Here is a 24,513-nt window from a genome sequence, read left to right as displayed (position 1 = left end):
CCCGCAGAAGAGCATCCTCTGCTTTGTTTGTGACCCTCGCTGACCTCAGGGAGGTACTGGCCATCGCTGGGCTCGCTCCTGGCCTAGGCGGCAGTTGATAGGAGAGACAGAGCTAAGTCACCTCTGCAGGACACCCGCCTTGGGCCCAGGGTGACTCTGGAATGTCCACTGTGGAGCTCCCCAGAGGTTTCTGAGAGAGGCCTGGGTGTGTGGCGAGGCTTCGCCTTGAGGTGACGGTGGCCCAGGGTGGACAGGGCGGATATGGGAGGCGGCTGGAGAAGCAACTTCAGATGGCAAGGGTCAGTTAGCATGCGACAGAAAAATGGCTGGTGAGGTCCAACGGAGGCTGAGGGGAGGGGCGCCTGCAGGAGGGATGGTGTCCTTCTGGATGTCCCTTCAGGGTCAAGAGGGGTGGGGTTCTTTCAACAGTCTGTGTGTGAAGGGGCGTCGTTGTCACGCCAAGTCCGTAGCTTGCATTCGGGTTCGCTCTTGACAGCATGCATCCCGTGGGTTTGGACGAACGGGTGTGGCGTGTGTACCATTAGAGCTCAGGATAGTTTTGCTGCACTAAAAATCCTCTGCTGCCCTGGTCAGCCCTCACCCCTCCTGACCACTGATCCCTTCGCCATCTCTGAAATTTTGTCTTCTCCAGAATGTCTTACAGTTGGAGTCATAACGGTGTGTATGCAACCTCATCGCACTGGCTTCTTTCCCTTAGTCATACGCATTTAAGGTTCCTCCATGTCTTTTCATGGCTTGAGAGTGCATTTCTTTTTAATGCTGAATGACATTTCTTTGTCTGGATGGGCCACAGTTGAACTATCCATCCATCCATCACTGAAGGACGTCCTGGTTGCTTACGAGTCTGGGCAATTGTGAGCAAACATTGGTTTGCTGGTTTTTGTGTGAACACGTTTTCAATTCGTTTGGGTAAATGCCAAATAGCACAATTGCTGGGTGATATGATAAAAGTATTTTTGCTGTGTAAGAAAATGCTGTCTTCTAAGTGTCTGTACCAGTCCACACTCCCAGCGCTGAATGCTTCACGTCCTTGTCAGGGTTTGGTGTGGTCAGCGTGTTGGATTTTGGCCATTCCGGAAGGCGTGTAGTGGTATCTCACGGTGGCTTTAATTTGTGTTTTTCTGATGACATATCTGTGGACCATCTTTTCATATGCTTATTTGTGGTCTGTGTATCTTCTTCGGTGAGGTATCTCTTTGGGTCTTTTGCCCATTTTTTAATTAGGTCGTTTATTTTCTTTATTGTCGAGTTTTCAGAGTTCTTTGTATATTGTTGTCTTCTGTCTTTCACAAATATTTTTCTCCCAGTCTATGGCTTGTCTACTCATTCTCTTGACATTATCTTTTGCAGAGCGTGAATGTTTAATTTTAACGAAGTCCAGCTTATCAATTTTTTCCCTGGATCATGTCTTTGGCGTTGCATCTACAAAGTCATCCTCACACTCAGGGTCACATAGATTTTTCTCCTGTGTTATATCTGGAAGTTTTACGGTTTTGAGTTTTACATTTAGACCTGTGATGAAATTTTGAGTTAATTTTTGCAAAGGATGTAAGAGTTTTGTCTACATTAATTTTTTTGTGAGTGGCTGTCCGGTCGTTCAAGCGCCATTTGTTGAAAAGACTCTTTTTTCCCATCGTGTTGCCTCTGATCCTGTCAAAGATCAGTCGACTGTCTCTACGTGGGTCTAGACCACGTGCTCCATTCTGTTCCATTGACCTGCTCACCTGTTTTGGCCAACACCATGTCTGATCGCTGTAGCTTTCCAGTCGTCAAGTAATGTCAGCGTTCCAGCTTGTTCTTCTCCCTTAGTGTCGTGTTGGCTATTCTGGGTCTTTTGCCTTCTGGATAAACAGTAGCATCAGTTTGTCAATATCTACCAAATCACCTGTTGGGATTTTGATTAGGATCACACTGGATCAGTAGATCGCACTGGGGAGAACCGGTATCTTGATAATCTTGAGTCTTTCTGTTCATGAACATGGGACATCTCTCCATTTATTTAGTTCCTTGATTTCACTCATCTGAATCTCGTCATGTTCTTGATGGAGATTCTGTACGATTTTGTAAGATTTACATCTAATCGTTTTATTTTGGGGTGCTAACGTAAATGGTATTAGGTTTTTAATTTCAGATTCCATTTGTTCATTATCGTTATATAGAAAAGCAATTTATTTTTTATGTTAACCTTGTATCTTGCAGCTTTGCTATAATTCCTTAGTAGTTCCAGGAGGTCATTTTGTTTGGTTTGAGGTTTTTGGGTTTTTTTTCTTTCAGATTTTCTACATAAATCTGTGAATAAAAACTGTTCTCTTCTTAAATTCTCAGTCAATATATACCTTTTATTTCCTTTTCCTGTCTTATTGCATTAGCTAAGGCTTTTCGTACGATGTTGAAAAGGAGAGGTGAAAAAGGACATTTTTGCCTTGTTTCTGACCTTAGTGGGAAAGCACCTAGTTTCTCTCCATAAGTGTTGTCTTAGCTGAAGGTTTCTCGGTAGATGCTCTTTACCAAATTGAGGAAGTTCTCCTCTATGCCTACTTTACTGAGAGATTTTATCATGCATGGCTGTTGGATTTCATCAAACGGTTTCTCTGTGTCTATTGATATGATCATAGGATGTTTCTTCTTTAGCCCGTTGATGTGGCAGATCACATTTGTTGATTTTTATATATTGACTCGAACTTGTACACCTAAGAAAAATCCCTCTTAATTGTGGCATATCATTCTTTTTATGCAATGTTGGATTTGACTTGCTACTGTTTTGTTGAGGATTTTTATATCTATGTTCATGAGGAATATTAGTATCTAGTTTTCTTTCTTTTTTTTAATGTCTTCATCTGATTGTGGCATTAGGGTAACGTTGGCCTTGTAGGATGCATTAGGAAGTATTTCTTCTGCTTCTGTCTTCCAGAGGAGATTGTGGAGAGCTGGTATAATTTCTTCCTTGAAGTTTGGCAGAATTCACCAGTTACCCATCTGTGCCTGGTGCTTCCTGTTTTGGAAGGTTATTAATTATTGATTCAATTTCTTTAATAGATACAGTCCTATTCGACTTACCTAGTCCTCCATTTTTTTAAAAAGAGAAATCCAGGTTAACCACAGGTTGGGGCTTGAGTGGAGTAGAACAAGACAGCGTATGGGTACCCTCCAAGGCTATCCAGTCCATACATTCACTCACTCATTCATTCATTCATTCATTGCACATTCATTCGACAGTCCCCTACTAAACCTGTTTACCAGGAAGAAATCCTGCCTCAAGGGGACAGGTTATGCATCTGCTGTGCCTTCCTGTGCTTTTCCTTGATTTCTTACATTTTCTTTTCTTTAATGTGTTACTACACATCTACAATAATTTAGACTTCATTAGTTTATATTTTGTAATAATCGTTGAAATAAGCTTGACAAAAGGCGCGTTTCCTAAATTTGCAAAGAAAGTGATCGCCAGGCAAATTAGAAGCATTAAGTCCATTGCAGAGAAGGTGTTTGCGCTGGAAGGGCGCACTATCGAATGGCGTTAAGCACCTTCTCCTTAGTAGTTTCGGAAGCGGCTCAGGTATCAGTCCGGCCCCAGAGGGGCCCTGGCTAGCCGGGAGACAAGGATGGTCTCTGTATCTCTTTGATCCTTCTTTCTCTCACTTGTAAAACGCAAATAATACCAAGCTGGTAGACTGCTTGTGAGGATAAATGAGATAATGTTATAAAGCTTCTAGCGCAAGGCTTGGCAGGCCACCCATGGTAGCCCTTATTAATTTGTTCAAGGGTGGGGGGCTGTGTCGAGATCCCCCTCGGAGCTGCAGGGGATGCAGAGACAGGAAAATGAGTACCTGTCCTCACGGAGAATACAGTCTGCTTGGGAATCTGGGCCGGATGGCCATCCTGGCCGTAGACGATGCAGAGTGATCGAAGATCAGGGGGAGAGAATGAATGGCAGGAGCCGGTCAGAGAGGAGACCAGCCCCCTGGCCGGGGCGGGCTGGCTGGTGCGCTGGCGCCTGGGGACTCGGGATGCCTGAGTTGAATGGTCAGACGGTGCACCACAGTGGACTTTGAAGGGCGAGGCGGGGTGGGCGTGGGTTTGGGGTCCTTCCTCCCCTGAGTCGGCAGTGTCCACACTGCTCCACTCTGTAGGACGGACACCCAGGAAGCCCACGTGGAGTTGGAGGGACACCCAAGAAGCCCACGTGGAGTTGGAGGGACACCCAGGAAGCCCACGTGGAGTTGGAGGGACACCCAGGAAGCCCACGTGGAGTTGGAGGCCAGGCAGATGGAGCTGTTCAAGAAAATGCGCTTGTGAGGGCAGCCTCCTTAATGTACTGGTGGCCGAGACTTATGTGCACCTTAAAAAGGCCCTTGGACAACTTCTCCTGGCCTTGGGCCCCGGCTCACCTCTCTGCCTCACACGTGTGGGCCTCAGGGACTCTCCCTTGTGCTTCTGCATCCGGCCCTAGCAGTGGTGCCTCCTGAGGGTCTGGTCTCAGCCCTGACTCACCAGTCCCCTCTGCTCCTGCTTGTGGGGACACACACGTGTCACCCAGGCCTTGCTGGAATGCATGAGCGTCTAGCTCCATTCACCCCACAGGTGACATTTGTCCTTATCCAGAAACAGGTGGTCCCCATGAGCCCCTCCCTGCACATTCAGACGATGCCAGCGCTTCGGCCTCTTACGCAGAGCTGGGGGTGTGAGCGGCGCGGCTCGTCCCCCCACGTGCCCAGCACGTGTGGGGTCCCCTTCTGGGCCCGTGAAAGCTTTCTTCAGCTCACACAAGTGAGAACGGAGAGGCATTGAGCGGAGTGCCCAGCTGCGGTCTCGCAGCCCCTCCACGGCGGGAGGTGGGGGACAACAGTGTTGGCTTGTTGGCGGCTGCCTGGAGGGTGCCGGCTGCAGGACCGAGAATACTTCCCCAGAGGCCTCTCCCGGGGGCGGCTGGTGGGGGCAGGGTGTGTCTGGGAGTGGGCCTTGGTAAAGGCCAGGGGCATCCTCGATGTCTTCCTCCAGGAAGGGGTCTCTCTTTCTGCCCAGTTCTGGGGACCATGCGAACACGACAGAGATCAGAAGGGGGCGTGGGGCTCCCCCAGGAGGCTCTGGGTGGCCTGGAACCTGGGAATGAAGAAGGCGAGCTAGCACACACAGGGTAGAGACTTCTTGACCGAAGTTGGGCGCCACCTCATCTGCTCCGTGATCCCTGTGTCACCGGCGCGCCAGGCACGGCGAGAGAAAGCATGGCCCCTGGGGCTGGCTGGAGCGCTCGCTGTCACACAGCTGTGTGACCCTCTCTGCCCAGCATCTGTCTCTCCCTAGCTGTCACTGCACTTGTTAGTCATACATTATTGTGTGGATGGGATCGTCCCCACCCCATGGCGGTCAGCAGCACGGAGCAGCCCCAGGCTGTCTTGCTCATACTCCGCCCCCGAGCATAGCACATCCGGGCACCATGCGGGTACAGGGCAGGGACCTGCGGAATGAGTGAATGAGTGAATGAATGAATGCGTGAGTGAGTGGGTGAAAGAAGATGTAAAATGCACTGCACAATGCTTGGCACGCAATGCCCACTGCGGAGATGCTTGTTCTTGGGGCTGGGAGAGAGACAGCGCTTCGCCATGTCTTACTGGGTGTTTTAATTTCATCGGGCAATAAGCATTTATCACCTTTGCCTGCTTTCCCGGTGACAGCAGGGAACCACAGCAAACGTTTACCCCTTCCTTCTGGTGGGGTCCAGGGCTTGAAGGAAATCTGGCCACCCAGGGCACACGGCTTCGGCCCCTCACAGGAGAGGCAGCACCCCAGGGATAGCTCCCTGCACCTGTAGGACAGCCACACCCCTGGGGTGCGGACACCACGAGACAGGTCGGGGTGAAGTTCCTCCTGCTGGGTGGCTCGGCTCACGGGTCAGTGTGCCCAAGGCCAGTGCTGCACCCACTGCCTGTAGCTGCTCCGATGGGCACAGACCAGTCCAGGCGACACAGAGGCCACCCATCTGGAGGGGAGGGCCTGGGGTGTGACCTGCGTGAGTGTCTGCAGGGCTGGAGCCAGGCCGAGCCCCCGGGCATTCCCCTGGTTCCGTGCCCACACTTCCACTTGCCCCTGCATTGTCTGAGTGTTGCTTGTCACTTACTGTCAAAACGAGACCCATGCATTTTTAATCAGCTGCGTCAGTTACAACTCTCCGTGTTTATAGGGCACATGCCCTGTTCCACACACAGCGTTGGGCGCCTTGGGGCCAACAGAGCAGGCTTGGTCCCTAGGACTTCCACCTCGTCCGGTGCCCGGGAGGGTGTGGGGCTGTGCTCAGGGTTAGGGCCCCTCACGTTTGCACAGGGAGAAGGAAGGAAGTCCTGTGCCCGAGACGCCCTCCGACTGCTCACACGACTGTCCCTTAGAGATCACCTGTGCTAGGTGTGTAAAAGTTGGGTTTTTTCCCCCCCGACAATGTCATCTGCAGTTAGGCCTCTGTGAGAGGCTCTGCCGGACCACTCGGTAGGTCCAGGCAGAGATCGTGCCTTTGGCAAGTGCTTCCTCCACCTGGTTAGAATACGTGCAGCTGTCACCGCTGGGCTCTGTCCCAGAGGCTAAGGCTTATCTTCGCGGCCCACACCAGACATCAACAAGCTCTACCCTCGAGAGTCCCCAGATACCCTCCCATCCTCCCACCCATCCCCTGTGTAAGTGTGTGCCAGCCACTGCCCTGGCTCCCCCCAGGACCTCAAGCCTTTACCGCTGGGAAAAGATAAGGTGTATTTGTGAAAAAGCAGTCGTGCCTTTTGGTGTAAGGTAAAGTTCAGGGTAAACGGGGGGATGAGTCAGAGATGGTTTGGAAACTTGGGGTGTCAGTGGGGACCCGCAGGCTGTTTTAGAGGCAGGTCTTGGCATGATCAGATCTCCGTCTGGAAGAGATGGCAGTTGGCCGGCAGGATGATGAGGCTTGGGGACTATCTGCGACACACTGCGTGCGTCCATGTGTCACACGAGCAAACCTTTATCAAACGTGAATTATATGCCAGGGCTTGTGCTGAGTGCAGGGAGGATGATGGAAAATGGCGATGTCTTTGATTGGATCCAGGCAAAAGTAATCAGAACCGAACCGGGACCAGAGGTGGACAAGGAAAGGAGGTCTCACAGCCAGGGGGCTGGAGCCGAGGGTGACACACACGGGTCACGGGCACAGCAGCCTAAGGGGCGGCGGTTCTCAGCTGGGCTGATTTTGCCCAGCAGAGGATATTTCCAGGTCCTGGAGGCAGGCTTGATTGTCACGGCTTGAGGGGGCGGGCTGTTACTGGCACTTAGTAGGTAGAGGCCAGAGGTACTGCTAAATGTCCTACAATGCATGGGACAGACCCCCCCTCCCATGACAAAGGATTGTCTGGCCCAAAATGTCCATTGTGCCAGAGCAGAGAAATCGGGCTAAAGTGATGCGTGCAGCTGAGTAGGAAGGGGTCCTTCCATCCACAGAAACCGGGCCCGTGAGAAAAGCTGGGTTGGGACCATTGGAGATCCTAAGCTGGGGTGCCTCAGATTCCCATGAGGAAGCGGAAAGCTATGTCTAGAGACCTTGATTGGGGCGGGGATATCACAGGCCGAGAAGCACTGGATGAGGCTGGAGGGTGGACGTGCAGCCGAGGAAAGGGGTCTGCGGACAGTAGCCGTTGAGATGGTGGCTGGATTCCGCTGAGTCACGTGAAAATGCAGAGAACCCACAATACGAAGGGTCCTCCCGACCGAGGTGAGGCTGAGCGAGCAGACACCCACTCCCCACACTACGCGTACACACCGGCCGGCAGAAGTGTCTGGGACGCCCCCCCAGCACCTCGTATCTAATTAACTCCCACTCCTCCGGTTCTCAGCCCAGGCCGCCTCCTATAGGGAGCCCTCCCTGATTGCCAGTGTGGGTCAGGTTGCAAGCTCTCCAGGATCTGTTTGCCAACGTAAACATGTGGCGAATGTGTCTCCCCCACCACCCTATGGGCTGTCCGCGAGCCGGAGGGGCTTCTGAGTGGGCCCGTCATGGTGTCTTTAGAGCCCAGCACACAGTAGGTGTTCAGGAAATGCTCTATGAATGAACTCACTTTGTCCTTAATAACTAAGAAGGATCCCTCTTTGCACTGCTGTATGGCAAAACCGAGTTGACAAACCCAAAAGTGGGCAGGGAGAGCGTAGAGTGAGGGCAAGGACTCTGCTACGCCCTCACCGGAGGCAGCGTGCGTGTGCGTGCGCACACGCATGTGCGTGTGTGTATACTCGCAGCGGGGTTGGGGTGGTGGCCCAGCTAATGCTCCCCTTCTGGGAAGCCCAGAGCGCTGGGGCCAGGAGCTCCGCACAGAGGGAGGAAGGAAGGGGAGCCCCTCCCAGCGGCGGCACCCCCGCCAGCCCCGTGCCCATCCGCAGGGCTGCCTGGCCCCTCTGCGGCCGAGACGGCTTCTCCCTTTTGGCTCTGTGCTTCACTCTGTCTCACTCTTGTCATTGCTAAAGGTGTTCTGTTTTAGTTTCTTAAAGTGAGACCCGGGATTAGCGCTGACCCCTGGGGTTTAGAACCTTCCTCCAGGTGTGTCCAGCCTCTTCCCGGCTGAGACCACCCCTCGCTTGGCTCGTCCTATGTGAAGTCGCACCCGGCGTGATTGCCGTCCATTACCTACGCCTAGATGGCAGGGGGTCCTTTTTATTTATTCAACTTAAACTCCTAGGACTATATTTTTGTATAGACGAGGCTTCTAGCTGTCTCTGAGAATTAACGAAGTTCTTAATTCCGGTTTTTCAGCCCTTGGCCAACTGCGGATGCGTCTCAAAGCTAAGTGAAAGATTTACGTCTTTATTAACGAACCCGAGTGCCCTGGCGAGCCTTTCGTAGTCCAGGGGCACTCACATTGCATGACCGCTGATCCCCTCCCTAAGACCTGGGGTGGTGACACTCGCGAGTATTACTTTAGGGACCGCAAACTCCGTGTAAGTGATACTTTTCTTTAAAAAGCTCTCTGCACCCGCGAATGCCATGAAGTTACATTTTCAATAAGCACCTGCGGTCAGTTGTGTAGCTTTGAGGCTACAGGCTCGTCAATCTCTCCAGCGTTTGCTGGACGTTGGATGGTTCCCTCGATCGCTCGGGGGGGTGCGTCGGGGCGAATGACCTGCCACCTTTGGTGTGTTCGCCCACCGAAGCAGCGGGAGAGCATTTGGGCTTTAAATGTCTCTTTTCTTAATTTCTCAGAACCTTTTGGAGATCCTATACCCAACTTCTGAAATTCAGTCCAAGATAGATTTCTGCAATGTCTGTCATTACTACAAGTGGGTTGTACTTCTTACGAAGCTGCTTTAATTTTAACTTCCATAACGATATTTTTATAATCATCAAATGGCAGGAAATAGATACTGGCTCCCTTAATTTTGTCATTCTAAATGTCACAGGACTGGCAAGGATCTTTGAAAGACAAAAGAAGTGCTTCAATTAGTAATTCCCATGGTAACTAAGAGCTCGATCTTTTTTTCCCTTTCTGAGGCTATTTTAAGTACCTAAATTGATTTATATCCCTGTGGAAACATGAAAATAGTGCGGATCGAGTATGTCCACGCCACTGGGAGTTTGGGGGATTTTCTGTTATAAATCACGTTCTTCTGATTTCCTTCGGAGGTATTTGCAGTTTCAAAGGTAAGGCCAGCTCCTCATCGGAAGTGTTTCTACCTCCTTAAATTAAGAAGATGCCATGATTTTCCACTACGTTCCTTTTGCAGTTTATGTCGAAGCACAAATATGTAAACGATTTCATTCTGTATTCCTCTGACAGATGCAGTAAACCATAAATATACATGCGCCAGACATTAGACAATAAAACTAGCTCGTTTGGAGCTAAGTGGGGGGACCCCCGTCGGCTGCAGAGGGTCTGAGCCCGGAATCCTTGTTTCTGCCTAGCACCTGCTGCAGAGTGTTCAGACCTTGGTCGGCTCAGGGCTGGGGCTGTCTCGCACCTCATCTCACAGAGGACTGGGCCCTGGGGTGTCCTGTCCTTCTGCACCGGCCCCTTTGCCTGGGCTTAGTGCTGAGCTACCACTGGCCCCTCATGCTCCCCAGACCTCTGCCAGAGCGCCCATGCCCAGGCGGGTCTGCAGGTGTCCCCCGCGGAGCACAGTGCCGGCCCCGCTCACCGAGCCGGGGGCCGTGCGTAGCGAGCACGGGCACGCGGCATCTCCACGGCATCACAGTCATCTTACGCGGAGCCACCGGAGGAGACCTGGTGTCATCCTCATTTTAACACGAGGAGTGGAAGCCCGGGGGCCGGACGCCACGTCCGGGGTCAGCTGTCCCAGCCAGTGCGTGGAGCCCTCTGGACACTTGTGTTCTGACGGGAATGGCCAGAGGTCACTGATCATTTACGGTGGGAAGGGGGTCAGGAAGCCGGAGGAAAGGTAGGACGATGGATGGTTTCTCAGGGGTGAAATATTGACGGTTATTACAGCCAGAGCCCACACGCAGAAGAGGCGCGTTGGAGAAGGCTGGGCTCATGGTGGTGACAAAAGTCAGTAGCTACTGAGCACGTGACACGGCCCGGGCACCACAGAAGCCACGTTCTGGATGCTGCTCGCCGTCCCGCACCATCGCGGGAAGAGTAGCCACTCGGCCCGCCAGGGCAGGAGGCGTGGACGGCAGGCGGGATGTCCCGCATAAAACCGGAAAGGCCCGGGCCCCGCGGGATGAGCCGGTCACCCCACCAGAGAAAAGGCAGGCTCCCCTCATTTGGTAGATGGGAACCGTGTGTCTCGGAAAGGTGAGGTGACCTGCCCGGGCCCCTCTGGTGGCAGGAGGGCCAGGCCACATCAGCCCTCAGACCCACGTGCTGTGACCATGGCAGCCCTTGCCCGCAGCCGGCCTGGGGAGGCGAGCCCTCCCACAACTGGACGTCATCCGCATGACCGACACCTCGAGATCTGTGTGCACGCTGGGAGTCCTAATTCCTTTTGGGAAAAAAAGGAAAACAGTACATATCAGAAAATCATTTTCCTATAGAATTTACGCCTGAAGGTAAACGAGCTGGTTCTAGAAGGCGTCAGGCCTTCGGTGGCGAACACGCACCCGGGAGGCGCAGACCCTTCATCCGTTAGTTCTCTTCTGCACGCAGTCGCCGTCGCCCTACTGTGCGGGGAGCGGGTGATGTGGGGACGTTGCTCAGCTGACCTGATTTTTTAAAGATGAATTCATTTCTTTTATTATTTATACGGGGTAAAGAGTAGTACCAGCAGTGATCCCAACTAGTAGATCAAACTAAAGCGTACAGTATACAGTCTGTGAGTGTGGGTTTTCACACGGCTTGCCCCGGGGGCAGGAATGCAGCGTGGACCCCGCCACCAAGCCTGCAGGTGCTCTCCCAGTCCCTTCACCCCTCCCTTCCAGGGGTAACCACTCCCCTACGTGGGACACCATACATTCGCTTTGCTTGCTTTTGAATTTATGTGAATGGGGTCGCAGAGGGTGCGGGTAAAGTCTTTTGAATGTTTGTTGGACACCGATGCTGTGTGAGCCGTCTTGCAGATGTTCAGTGCGTCTCTCTGACTTGGCTTTAAATGCACAGTTTGCTCTCCTGGGTGCGTGTGTGACCCCAGACAGGTCACAGAGACGTCCCCGCGGTCAGTCCTCAAAGACCAGACTCGCCGACGACCATGCTGAGTGCTCACATCTCCGCTGTGTAAACCAGTCGTTTAAAACCCACCGTACCTGTGAGTTCGACAGGGCGATTTGGTTTCTGTGTTGTTGGGAAGTTTTCTGAAGTCATCTGCACTCCGGGCTCGAGCAAACGAGTTAGGAGCGTGGAGAGAGGAAGCCACTGTTAGGTTCGGGGACAGAGAGGGAGATGGCATTCAGAAGTCATCTTACATGGAGCCACCGGAGGAGACCTGGTGTCTGGCCATGCACAGCCACCCCAGCAAGGCCCGTCCAGGCCCTGGGTCGACCCGACGAAACGCTTGCTCGCCCTGGCCATCCAGGAACCCAGCCTGTAATGACCGCTGCCCTGGGCAGAGAGCGTCCAGCATTTCCGTCCTGCGGGCCGGGCCAGCATCCCTGCTCTTAATGTCTTGGTAATCTGCGCCCTTCGCCGGTCAGAAGGATTTGGGGGCAGCTTCGGGAAGGGAAGCCGTGTTGTGTCAGGACAGTTCGTAACTCGGGCGGACTCGGGTCTGCGTGCCGCCTTGACCACGTGCCGGCGCGTGAACGAGCCCCTGGCGTCCCCCTCTGTGGAAGGGGTGATAATAACTGGGCGATTGCAAGCATTCACTTAAAAACATGTTGTGAAAGCACCTTGCACAAATAGGCATTCGATAAACGCCAGCTCCCTCCCCTTCCCCGGAGATAAGATGTCATTGCAATTGTGCCTTAAATTCAGTCCCAAGCTTCCTGGCTGACCAGGCAAAAATGAACACAATGCTTGCATTGTTCTCATCCGATTAGAAGAATGTTCTCAGTTTTCCAGGAAATATAAACACTTTCCTGGTGCTAACTCCTAAGACAACTTTATTTTGAAAGCCTGAGCAATTCGATTGATAGGGTTTGCAACAATGACTTTTTCCCCCTCCCAGAAGATGGAAAAATCAGCTTTCCGTCTCCCTAGCTGGTATTAACCCCTTAGTTAAGGAAAATCCCGACATGAGGACGTCAGTGAAGCAGGGGAAGCCACAGCCTCGGCGTGAGGATCACGTTAGCTCTGTTTCTGCTTTTCTTCCCTCGCTCTTCTTAGCGCCTTCCGGCAACGACGGAAAACAGGGCACGAAGCCTGCGAGAGGACGGGCCCCTCCGTCCCCCCAGTGCTCCAGGCGGCCGAGTGTCTGAGGCCGCGATGACACTCGCGCACCATCGCGGGTCGCTGGGAGGGTGAAGGGGACCACACACGTATGAGAGTTGGGTGCATTTTGGCGTCGGGGAGGATGGGATGGGTGTCTTTCCTGCACGTCTGTGGAAGCAGTGAGTGCAAACGCTGGTTCGTCGGGAACCGAGCAAGCTGTCGCCACATGCCGTCAGTGCCTCGTGAAGGTGTGTCGCTCCCTGAGTGTGAGCTTTTGCTCAGGGGCTCGTGGGCACGGGGACCTGGAGCCGCACCTGGCGGGGAAGCCCGAGGTCGGCAGGCCTGGAGACTCCAGAGCCTGGATTGGTGCGTGACCGCAAGCTCGTGTCCTTGCAGTTGAGTTCTTTGTGTTTTCATAGAGGAGGTGACCACACGCACCCACACACGCACACACACACACGCACGCAGCGTGGAACCGAGGTGTTTTCTGGCCCCAGTGGCCCCGGAGCCCACCACACGCACAGGGACTCCGGACTGGCAGAAGCAGAGGTGAGTGGGCGGTGAAGGTGGGGGCCGCTTCGCAGTGGGGTTCTTGGGGACCCTGTCAGGAGCTGAGCTGCTCCATGGCACCCTGGGTCTCAGAGCGGCCAGTGCAATGGGGGCGGTCAAGGGCCTCTCGCTGCGACCACAGCTCTGCAGGGGAAGGTCCGCAACTGCAGAACTGGTGGGAATCAGCGCTCCGAGCCCAGAACGCCCTCCTCCTGCCCTCTGCCCTCTCTGGGACCCGGCTTCTGTCCTTTGAGATGACTGATCTCTCCTCCTCTGTCCCCTGTCCCCAGGCAGGGGACTTTCCCCTCACCACCATGGCTAACTCGGCGCTAAATAATTATGTGTAGCCCACAGGCACTCGATAAGGATCCACTGGTCAACCAGCTAATACTATGGTCACAGAGGGGGCGATGCCCGTGAGTCTCATGCAAGTCTCTTTTTGTTATTCTAAACTCCGAAGCTCGGTCATTGTGGCAACTCTTTCTTTCATGCCACAGGAGGCTGAGTTTACTGATGGACGCCGAAGTTTTCATTACAGCTGCATTCATGAACGAGAGAACCTGCCGTTTTCCCTTGATGTCGAAGATTTTGCGTGGATGACGTTCCTATTTACATCACGGGAAGCGTGTATTGGAGAAAGGCCATTTTATTTTAATTATGGATGTTTCGAATGATCGGTCACTTTTAAAATAAACCATCCCCTGGGTGAAACTGATCTAGGGCCAGTGGTTGGGTAGATGGGTTTCTATGACATTAAAATTAATTGACGTAGCAAAAATCGGCCGGAGCTGTTCTCCTGTCCCATACCTGTGACAAAACCACGGAGGGCTCACTGTCTAACACACAGCGGAGAAGGTCTCTGTGTCCTTTGTCACATGCAGAGGGCCCGCCTGTAAGTCACGCAGAGCTACAGTGTTACGGAGGGTCTCAGAATGGCATGCGCTGTGAGCTTCGCGCGTCGAGTGTGCGCCCCGTGCTGATGTGCTGCTCGCGGAGGCTGTCACACTGACGCAGACGGTCGCTCACGGAGCCCTCTGTACAGAAGGCCCGGTGGGCACAGGGAGGCCAGCCCCAGAGGAGGGGTCGGGGACCCACAGGGGATGCGGGTCTCACAGCAACAGACGTCAGCTGAGGACCGGGTTCGACCTGAGACGTAGGGACAGCGCCCACGATCTTGGAGCTGCCATCTCCTCCTCCATCAGGCGGGAAGCGGGGTTCTTGGCTCGAAGCCCCGGGGTGAGGGTTCGGCCAGGCGACGCCTGCCTGGGGCTTGACCCACGGTGCTGCCACGGGGTGTCGGGGTGCCCTCGCTGTCGTCACAGTCACGGAGCGTTTAAGTTCTCCGATGAAGGGGGCGCCCGGTACGGAGGTCCCGTCCAGTCCTGTGTGGCTGCCGCTGCTTCTCAAGGCGGTTCTTGGGGAACCCTCAAGAAAGAGTGATTTCCCGTTTAGTTGAGACGGGAGGAGGTCTGTTAGAAGCGCGGCTGCTCTCCGCGGGCCAGAGATACGGGCCAGGAGGGAGGGTGGCTCTTGCAGGCCAGTCGGACTCCTGCCGGGATGGCCACCGGGCCGCAAGCGGGTCCGTCCGTGATCCCTGAGGCTGCTCGTCAAATTCAGATGCAGCTTTGAACTGCGTGCAGCTTTCCCAAATTCAGTCTCCAGAGCTTCTCCCTGTGCAGACACCCAGCCCTGTTTTAAACAAGCCAGGCTTTTTATGAATTTGCTCGTGAATCTGAGATCTGAATTTGGGCTTCGGTGGGAAGATGGTGTTTTGGTGTCCTCGGCCATGGCACATCAGACAAACAGTGCTGGCTTTTTAAGGAAGTGGCGCTTTGTGACCACGAGAGCATTGTGGGAGCGGGAGTGTTCCTGGGTCGTGACCACGTCCTCTGCCATGGCCCTGGGGACCACTGCTGTGCCTGTGCATCCCTGACCAGAGCACAGGGGCGTCCCTAACGTGGGGTGTCGGCACACCGCGTCGGAGAGCGCGCGTCCGGCTGGAAGCGGTTTCCGGCTTCACCTCTTGCTGACCACGTGACCTTGTGGCCTTGTGGCACTTGCTCCCGGGTCGTTGTGACCGCTTTCCTCAGCTGGTTTCTGTGGCATCACGATTTCCTAATATTCTTTCTACTTCACTAACTATCCGCTCCACTTGACCTCAGCGATGGACCGTGGTGGGCTCGGTGCTCCAGTATCTCACGCACTCCCATAAAGGAAAAGAGGTCATCGTGAGGATTCGGCGGGTTCCTGGGTGGACAGTGTCCAGCACTGCTCCTGACTGACCACAGGCACTGCTTCGACCTCATGCCACCGCCCCCCCAGGGGTCAAGCAGTGGCTTTCCATCCAGAGCCATCCCTTCCCTGGACTCACCCTGTCACCGTCACAGTTTACGGGCTCTTTCACATAACGCCGTGTCCTTGGATCGTCATCTGAAGCTGTCCATGACCTCGTGCGTAAAGGCCACTAACGTCTCGAGAGGACAGGGGTCTGCCCAGGTCACCCAGCCTCCCCCGGGGCAGCGGCAGACTCCGGGTCGGGGAGCGGACGCGCTGCAATTCTCCCTCCCCCAGGCTGGGGTCACGGGCAGACCGCTGGCTGTGCCTAGGGCGGGCGAGGGCCTGGTGTGCCCGCCGTGTGGGAGACACGAGCCGGCCCCTCCACCTCCGGCCTCATTGACCCAAACGCCTGGGATTCCGCAGACCATGGGAGCCGCTCAGATCCAAACATTTTGAGATGGTACCTTGAGTAGTAAAGAAAGAAAATAATTTTCCTTGCGGACGATGCGTGCGTCGCCTCCCGGGGGCGGAGGAGGGCTGGCCTTTGGAGGCGGACAGTCCGCGCACCAGGCAAACGTTCCACGTTTGCGACCACGTGTCGCCCCAGCACGGAGCGCTGCGTGTTTGGGGGATAAAGCTGTTTTTGTTTTCCAGTGAATACCGCAGTGTTCCTCCGCGGGGAGAAGGGATGAATTACAAGCTCACGGAACTTTTCCAGTGGCGCCGGCGGGGAGGAAAATTAGGTGCTTGTCCCCAGGGACAGACGGCATTGAGCCTGGGGACGTTTTCGCCCTCGCTCGGTGATGTGCAAATCCCAGGAAGCGCCTTTCATTGTGAACTCGTGTTAAACGGAGACATTTAGCTTTTCCTCTTCAAAACGACGCAGCCGATGCTCGGGGGGCCTCCAGCCCCTCACCGTCTCAGAGCTAGGGTTCAGATCCGCCGGTTAGCTGGGGGAAGTCCTTAAACCAAATTTCTGGGTGTGGGGTTTTTTTTTTTTTTGGACAAAATCACTGGTTATTAACAGACTTTTCAGTTCTCTGGTTTACTAGCTGTCAAAGCCTTTTTTAGAAATAGCTAACAAACGCCTCCGCTCGGAGTACCACGTCCCTGAAAAAAGAATCGCACCGTTTTCAGCAAGATTTTCTCTTTTCTTATGATGCCAGACATCCTCCGGTGTCTGTGAGGGATGGCCGTGCGGGCCGCCTCCGGGAACTCCGAGACCGGAAGCCGCCTCCATGAATGACCGGCCCGCTCCCAAGGCAGGCAGGAGGCCACCGTCCACCCTTCCTTGCCCTTCCTTGCTCTTCACCCGTGTGTCTCCCAAGGTGGTGGGCTCAGCCCTCGATCTTTAACTAGCCGGTCACCCAGCTCTGTCCCTGGTGCCACCACCATCTGGGGTACCTCCCGCCCCTCACCTGGGCCATCGGAATGGCCCCCCAGTCGCTCACGGATCCACCGTCCGTGCCCAGGCCGCTCCCGTCGTTTCTCCTCCGTGGGGCCACCGCAGTGACCTTGCTGGCCACGCCTTCGCCCAGGCCGGCGGACTTCTGGCTCGGGGCCGGGTCCGTCGCGTGGGGCGTCTCGTTCATTAAGCCAGCACGGTAAGGACAGGTATCCCCGTCCCCAAGGTGAGGAAACTAACGCTCGGAGAGGTCAAGCGACTTGTTCCAAGGTCAAAGCCAGGTTTCAGGTGATCTGCCATTTCCACGCTGTTCCACGCACCCTCCAGCTTGCTTGCCTTTGTTCGTGTCGTCCGTCTGGGCCCCTTGTTCTTGAGACAGATGCCTGACGTCGGCCGGCGCGGGTCGGGTGCCGCCGCTTCCGTCTGCCGTAGCCCGTGGTTCGCCGCGGCCGGCCCTCAACGCTGCGTGTCAGCGGGCTGTGCATAAGCCTGTCCTTTGGACACCATCCAGGGCGGACACCCTCAGCCTCCCCGCCCCTGTCGTTTTTAAAATCCTCACTGCTGGGCAGAGCAGGAGCCCATAGTAGATGCTCAACCGACTGTAACAACCGGGTTAGCGCATTTACGCATTCAGCCAGCAGTGTTTTCCGAGTAGCTGGGGTGTGCGCAGGACCGTCTGTGTGATCAGTTCAGGCTAGAGATGGCGGCTCTGTCTTCGGGGAGCAGCAGCCGAGCCACCGAGTCCGTCTTTGGGTGAGCGTCTCCACCGTGCTCGTGTCCTTTGTGAGATGTGGCTCACGCCTGTGTGACGTACTCAGAGCAGCAGAGAAGGCGGCACATGGGGCCTGACCCTCGCCCGCTGTCCTGCCGCGTCATGTGGCTCTGACGGTGTGGCCAGAGGAGGACAGGCTGGCGAGGCGTGGCTGAGCACAGCTGTCACTCGGGCGGCCGGGAGGACGCGGCATGGTGGCCGGGACAGGGCAGGGCTCGGACGGCCGCGGGCGGCTTGGGGAAGCTGTCTGCCTCGGGAGCGGCGGGAGGAAGGGGCCGAAGTGGAAACGAGGGTTTCGGTGGACGAGGGGGCTCTGCAAAGCCCCGCCCTGGACGCCACTGCGAAGCAGCTTGCGGTGGGTGTCGGAGGGGCCGCCGGAAGGGGAGTCCGGCGTTGGAAGCAGGAAGGGGGGGACCCCTGGAGTCCGAGGGCGTCTGTGCACTGCGTGTCGGTCGCTCGCGGCCTCTCGCTGTCCGGGTTCTGTCCCCCGGGCACCTCTGAGCTCCGCCGGACGATCCCGAGGGCTGTTTGCCGGCGCGGCCCGCTCTCGGCCGTGCTGCCCGGTCCGCAAAAACGCCGCTTCCGCTGCTCGTTAGCGGCGGTCATTACCGTGTAAGGGCGAAGCTCCGTGCATTCGTGGTGGCGAAGCAGACAGACCCCCTGACTTGTCCCTTTGCCACTCGTATAGGACGCTGGTAACTAACATTTTAATTAACAGCAATGATTGCTATTTTTAAATTAAGAAGCGCGACGTAAGTCTCTTTTCATCCTGGGTCCCCGGGGAAAGGGAGCCTCCTGAATAATTACTCGATGCCATGGCTCACCCGTTAGGCTGCCTTGGGGACCGTCGCTTTTTCCTGGGCCTCTGCAGCTCACTGCTGTTTACGCCCGAGTGTCGGCACAGTCACCAGCCAAGCCCTGCACATGCCTGCTCGGGGACCTCGTCGCAGGCCCAGGGCATCCTGGTGGGGGCGGGGGCATTGCACATCGGTGCTCCGACTCCCGCCAGCTCACTGCCTGACTCTGAGAGGGAGATCGTTTTCTCTGAGGCTCACCGACCGTGACTTAGAACAAGAGGTGTCTTCCCAGTCAGATTCCGCGTTCAGTCACCGTCAGCGTCGCACGCCCGACAGCCCGTCCTCAGTGCCTTTCACAATGTGAGCCCAGAGGGACGAGTAAGACAGGCCTCGGTGGACGAGGGGCCTCTGCAAAGCCCCGCCCTGGACGCCACATCGCCTTTCACAATGTGAGCCCAGAGGGACGAGTAAGGCAGGCCTCGCTGCCCTCCCGGCCCCAGCCACCCCCCGCCCAGAGCGAGGAGGACTCTGTGTCGGGTGAGCGTGCCAAAGGCTCAGGCAAGGTGAGCAACGAGGCGTGGGAGCTGGACACGCAGCCGTTCCTGGGCGAGGTCACTCCGCCCTGACTCAGTTCCCACCCCACCCAGTTGGCAGAGACACTCAGGTGCGTTCGAGGGGGTCCCCAGGGCCCCTTCTTGCTCTACTGGTGCCACGCCACACCTGGCCCCTGGCGCCAACCTCGGGGGGAGCCCAGTGTTAGAGTCCGGTGGAGGCGGGAATTGTCCTCGCGAGTGCTGGGCAACAGCAGGAGTCACATCGTCCTTCGTTTGTCATTCGGCTCAGGGTCCTGGTCCTCCCCGAACCAGGCGCTGTCCTGAGCACGTGGGCTGTTTCTCTGCTTTTACTGGAAAAAGCCCGGCCCTGGGTATACATTATGAAATGACATCTCCAAGCAGGCCGAGGGCCCGGCCGCGGCCCACCGGTCCCAGTTCTCCCATTAATGGATAACTGGTGTCTCCGTCCTCGTAGTCCAGCGGACGAGCAGTAGTGGAGGGAAGGAAAGCGATCGAAGCACACCGAGTGGTTTCTGCAAACGAGGGAGACGCTGACGTGCGACGTTGGAAGGGGGCAAGTCCGATGCAACCGGACAAGTCGGGGTCCCCTGGGCACGGCGCCCCCTCTGCAGCTCCTCCGGGGGCAAGTCCGATGCAACCGGACGAGTCGCGGTCCCCTGGGCACGGCGCCCCCTCTGCAGCCCCGGACCCTGGGCTCCTCCGGGGGCAGGGAGTCGGCCGGCATTGTCTTGGGACATGGCTGCGCTGACTCGGTTTACTGCAGTCACATGACATATGGTGTGGGGACAGAAGCCAGCACCCAGGAAGCAAGAGGTCTGTGGGGCTGGGGTTCAGGGTGGGACCCCATGGTGTGGGAAGGGTGTGGCACAGTGAAGCAGGCTTGGTCATAGGTGCGTAACTAAGAACAGGGGCGAGGGAGGGCAGACACCCAGGCGACCCTGTTACGGAGTGACACACCTCCGAGGAGGTGACACGCTTGAAGGAGCGTCACCCGCTGACCGGCGGAGGGCTCCGAGCGGTTTCCCTTTGCACACTTGCCGACTAGCTAAAACCATCTCTTACAGAGCGGCGGCCCCTGTTTCTGACAGGTCCAGAACATTTCCAATGACACCTGCTTTTCGCCCGTGGGAGTTTTCCAGGGGATGGATGTGGCCCTTGGCCGAGCAGCTGCCCATGAATAATTCTTACAAAGTGCTGTGTTTCTAGAAGTCCAGCTCGCTGGTCACAGGTGGACAAAATGGGGCGGCTGAGAAAATGGGGGGGTCTTCTCTCCCGCTTTAGCGTCGCTGTTTTAAGGATCCCCCCACCTCTCTTCAAGCTGACGTGCTGGCTGTGGGGTGGGCAGAGTAAGGGTCTCCAGAACCCCTCATCGTTTAGGGAGCTTTCCGTCCCCTGGGTGGGTCTGGCAGCTCCTCCCAGCCTTTCTATTATGCGATAGAAAGTACAGAAATCGACAGCTTTGCTGGTGCCTGGAAGGTGAATGAGGAAGAGGGAGACTCGGCAGAGCGAGACCAGCGGGGACCCGAAGCCCAGAGGCGTCTGCGCCTCCCACACGGGGTCTTCCACCGGGAAGACCCAGCTGCGCCCTTGCGCAGGTGCCCGTCCCGGGTGCGGCCAGCGCACGTGATTTCCCTGCGCTCTGGGCGGTCCGCCTAAGTGAATCGTCTGCGTCATCCCGATCGATGGTGCGTGACACGTCTTGCTATTCCAACGTGCTGACCAACTGACTGCTCGAGACACCTCAGTGCCTTTTGGGAAATGCGAGAGCCTGAAACGCAGCCGGGGCGGCTGCGCTCGGCTGGGGCCTGGCGAGATGGCGCCTGGCCACAGTTCATGGTGTTTAGCTGCGTGATCTGGACTTTTATTTGTGTGCCCGTGTCTTATAAAATGCTAACCGTCGTAAAGTTTGCGTTTTAGATGCACTACACGTGTAGAAATAGGTATGCAGACTTTTTAAAAATGTAAACGCACATCCAAAAAATGTTTAAATGCTGTTGCCCATTGAAAAAAGGAGCTGGTAGAGATACCCTCAGTGGTGTACGTTTCCCCCACAGGAATGTTTATGAGGCTTCGGGCCAATGGTCTGGATGACAGAGGCTTAACTCTCGTCCGAGTTTGGAAAGATTGCCCAGTTCTGACCCTCTCAGAACTTGACAAGTCAGAAATAATTTGCATTGTTCTCTGAAATGGAACAGTTCCAGTGGATCAGTTCTAAACGCTGTGGTTTTAGTTTCCTTTTTGCAAAGTTTGGATGCACAATAACGCGGCCGGGTCTTTCCGTATCTTGTGAGAGATCAGGACCACGCCCCGGAGTGAGGCCACTTCCTGCAGGAGTGCCAGCCCCCTCCCCCTCTCCGCCCCCGTGGTGGACTTCCCCTGTCCCTTGTCCTCACGCCACCCCGCTCCCGGCTTTAGCCGGGTACCGGCCCTGCCTCTGCTCCTGGCACAGACACCGGCTGGGCCTGTGCTCGGGGCAGACCGCTGCCCCTCCATGGCCAGAGGGTCCAGGTCTTAGAGGGCCAGGCCGCTCCCACACACCCACTGCTCCCCACAGGATGTTTGCGGCCAGCCTGGGCCTTTCTAGATCTTTCTGGCCCGTAGACCACAGTGGAGCCCCTTCTAGAGTCAGAAGGGATTATAAAGAGTTCTCTAGTACCGATGTCACTCTGAACAGAATGCCCTTCGTGGGACCCCCTGCTGGCAGGCAGGGCCCCTAACACTAAGAATGTGAAGACAAGGAAGACACGGTCCCTGAAGGAATGACAGCTTCACGCAGGGGGAAGGAGACAGAACGAAACAAGCACGCAGGTGTGAACCGTGGCGTGGGCTGGATTCCCTGTGCGGCCCAGAGCCGAGGGTGGTCTCAGCAGCCCTGACGCCCGCATCCCTGCTCAGCGTGACACCGGTCACGGAGCTCGCCGGCTCTCCGCTTCTCATCCTTAAACTGGGACTCGGGGGGCCCCCTAGGGCCGGCCACGTGCTGTGGGAAAGCAACATTAGCGGCTGCCGAGGCGCTCGACCGACCGATCGATCTCACAGCTCTGTCCCCTGGTGTGGAGGACGGTGCTCCCTAAGAGCAGGAAGCATTCCAGTTGTGGAGTGACACTGTGCACCCTGCACAGGGACACCCCCCTCCCAAGAGGCGTGTCCATGGGGTCCAGCCTCCCGGCCCTCAGTTTTGTAATGTGCTTATTTCGCCTCTTCCAAGGCTTTGCTCGTATGATGGTGGCCATCTGCCTCGGAGCCTCGGGCTAAAGAAAGTGTTCGCGTAGCCAGGGCTGACTGCAGCGGATATTCTGGTTGCTTGGTGTTTGTGCTACTTCTGGACTTGGAGAAATGGCTACTTGTGGTTTCACGCTGACATGTGTGAGCCCCAAACCAATACAATGTGGGAGCTATCTGCAGAGCCCGCTTGTTCCGTGTATTCTTGTGTGTGTGTGTGTGTGTGTGTGTGTGTGTGTTTTAAATAAAACATTTGCTCGAAGTTTAATTCAAAATGATTATTCATGTGTGTTTGGGATTTAGCCAATCACGCTCGCTCAGTTATTTCACCAGCTGTTGACGGGGTGCCCGCCTGACTCCCCACCCGACTGGATTTTCCCTTGTGGTTTCGTTTGGTTTGACTCAAGCCTACAGCCCTGCTTCAGCAGATGATACGCTGCTGCTTACCTTTGGGTTTTATTTTATGTTCTCATGACTCGACATTGCATTGGAAGGTAGTTTGGGGCCTTCTGTCAGTCCTCCTGAAATAGTAAGGGTCCCTTCCGCCCCTGACTTGTCCCCATGCTTGGCCCCAGGCAACCACCGTGAGTCACTCTTTCCAGCATCTTAGGTTCTTTCTGGGCATTGGAAGGGGTAGGCTCTTGTAATAAGTTATTCCTACAAAAAAAAAAGGTAGTTCCCAGCCCCCACATCACCCATGCCACACCTGCCTCACCTCCTCCAGCCTCCGGGCGACACTACAAGCCACACTCAGTGCCCGCACCCTCCGCCATTTCTTTCCTGTCACACTGGGCTCCGCTGCATTCTGGGGACTCGGTGGCTTCATATGTTGCTCCACAGATCGATCCTCAGTTGCTTTTTTGAAGATTGTTTTTGGAATTTTCTATGTAGACAGTTATGCCATTTGAGAATTAAGGAAGTATTATTCTTTTCCCAATTTCTACGTCTTTGATTTCTTTTTCTTGTCTTATTGCATTGACCAGGACTTTCGGTCGAATGTTAAATATGCGGTGAGAGTGGACAGCCTTGGCTTGCCCAGCGTTGGGGGTGGGAGAAGCATTCAGTCTCCCACCGTCAAGAATGGTGTCAGCTGTGGACTTGCCCAAGCAGACGTAAAATTCCTTAGTGACCGGAACGGTCGCTTCTACTTCTTCGGCTTTGAGCCTGCTTCACAGGTCGGCTTCGTAGCTGGCACGACAATCCGCTCCAGCCGTGTGCTGTAGAGCCCTCACCGCCTTTTGTTAAAAATCTCCAGCCTGGCCATGACCGCGATGAGAAGTTGTCCGTTTGGGTGGAGAGCGCCGTGCACGGTGTTCGCTTTTCGATACAAACGTGAGTCCCTTGTCTCTCAGTGCAGATGCGGGATGACAGCTAACACGGTCTCCAGCCACAGGCAGGGGCAGGGCTTAGGGTCACAGCCCTCACCCCCGTGCGAGGCCGCCCTGCTGGCCGCTCACACGGGAGCCAGGGAGCCATGTCTGTCAGCTGAGGGCGAGCTAAACAAAACGCATCACACCCATCCAAAGAACAGGGCTCGTCCGCAGAAAGGAACGAAGCCCTGGTCCGCGGTACGACATGCGTGAGCCTCAAAGCCACGGTGTTCAGTGAAAGCACCAGTCGCAAGCGCCACATATTGTGGGGCCACATTTACATGCAAGGTCTAGAAACGGGGACTCCAGAGATGAGAAGTAGGTCAGTGGTCACCAGGGGATGGGGGCGGGGAGAGGGTGGGCCGGGGAGCGAATGAGCTAATGGGCATTGGATTTTTCGGGGGATGATGAAAATGGACCAACATTAGGTTCTGTTGATGGTTGCGAAACTGTAAATGTGCTACAAACCGTTGAATTGTGTACTTTACAGTACGTAAGTTATATCTCAATAAAACTGTTTTTAAAAAGAACCCGAGAGTTGTTAAATTAATGAGAATGAGCCAACTGAATAACGATTAAGCTGGAAAACTGGGGTGAGGAGCCACCCCAAGCAGGTGTTAAGAGGCTGTCCTTAGGGAAGATAGGCTGAGGGGACTTCCTCGGTTGGAGTGGGCATTGCAGGCTACAGAAGGGGCAGCTGACCGACCGGACACCTTGGGGCTGGATTCCAAGCATTGCAGATCTAGGTCAGCCAGCAGGCTCCATTATCA

The 24,513-nt window shown here is 55.4% G+C and overlaps 1 protein-coding gene and 1 long non-coding RNA gene across 2 annotated transcripts in view; both read left to right on the top strand.

Annotated features, from left to right (window-relative positions):
- Nucleotides 1–21,367, top strand: LOC120581252 (uncharacterized). Its single transcript, XR_005647207.1, has 2 exons — nucleotides 1–17,760; nucleotides 20,216–21,367. It is a non-coding gene; the product is annotated as an uncharacterized LOC120581252 (long non-coding RNA).
- The window catches only part of PTPRE (protein tyrosine phosphatase receptor type E), a 128,994-nt gene that overhangs the window by 28,226 nt on the left and 76,255 nt on the right, over nucleotides 1–24,513 (top strand). The window lies entirely within an intron of this gene.

This window comes from Pteropus medius, unplaced genomic scaffold, assembly GCF_902729225.1.
Source record: "Pteropus medius unplaced genomic scaffold, Ma_sr-lr_union100, whole genome shotgun sequence".
Lineage (NCBI taxonomy): Eukaryota > Metazoa > Chordata > Mammalia > Chiroptera > Pteropodidae > Pteropus > Pteropus medius.
Note: the sequence above shows the minus strand (reverse complement) of the source record. Positions and strands in the feature narration are given on the sequence as shown.